The following is a 989-nucleotide window of genomic DNA, read 5'->3' as shown; positions in this document are numbered from 1 at the left end:
CTCCCTCCGCTGCCGGCCCCTCCCTCCCTCGCGCCTCTCCCCTCCTCTCCCCTCCCGCCTCTCCCCTCCCCTCCCGCCTCCCGCTCCGCGGGCTTCAAAGCGGCTATTATGCGGGACGCTGAGCCCGGCGGCCGACCCCTCTGCTGGAGGACGCGGAAAGTGCAAAGCGCGGGGCGGCCTCACCCCTCCTCTCTGCCCCTCCCCGGACCTCAGCAAGTCCCTGCCACAGAAATGAAATGCGCGGATCTTAGCATGAACTCCATGGGGTGGTTGTGAGGACCAAGTGCCGTCGTCGGGGAGTCGGCGCTCAAACATGACTGCTGCCTTTGGGGCAGTGCGGCTGCTGTGACAACAGTGGCCCGTCAAATCAACTGGAATGAATTCGTGTCTTGTTAATAAAAGCGATTTCTTGGGCACTCACAGGCACTTTGCACCGTACACCTGTCATTTCATTCTCAAAACTCCATGAGATAGGACTTGGCATTCCCATTTCCAGAAGAGAAAAGTCAGGAAGCTGGAGCTGGGGCGCAAGGCCACCAGAAGGAGAGACAAGCCCATGACTCCAGGAAGAGCGGAGCTCAGGGTGCAGGATAGGGTACCTGTCGCCAGGGTGACCATGAAGTCTAGTGTCCAAATCAGGACAGCCAGAGTCAAGGGAGCACTCTTCGTAATGATGCTGGGCCACAGGCATAGACAGGCGCTGTCCGGGGCAAACAGCGCTAGGAATGGCCCCGCCGTCATCTGACTCCTAGGGTTGGGACCCTGAGATCATCTTTCTTATTTATTTATTTTTTTCGAGGCAGAGGCTTGCTCTGTTGCCCAGAGCTGGAGTGCAGCGGCTTGATCTCGGCCCACTGCAACCTTCGCCTCCAGGTTCAAGTGATTCTCCTGCCTCAGCCTCCCAAGTAGCTGGGACTTGACAGGCACACACCACCCAGCAAAGCTAATGTTGGCACACGCCCAGCTAATGATGGCACAGGCCCAGCTAA

The sequence above is a fragment of the Nomascus leucogenys genome, chromosome 8 (genome assembly GCF_006542625.1).
Source record: "Nomascus leucogenys isolate Asia chromosome 8, Asia_NLE_v1, whole genome shotgun sequence".
In the NCBI taxonomy this organism is placed as follows: domain Eukaryota; kingdom Metazoa; phylum Chordata; class Mammalia; order Primates; family Hylobatidae; genus Nomascus; species Nomascus leucogenys.
The sequence above is the reverse complement of the archived record's forward strand: the minus strand, read 5'-3'. Positions refer to the sequence as shown.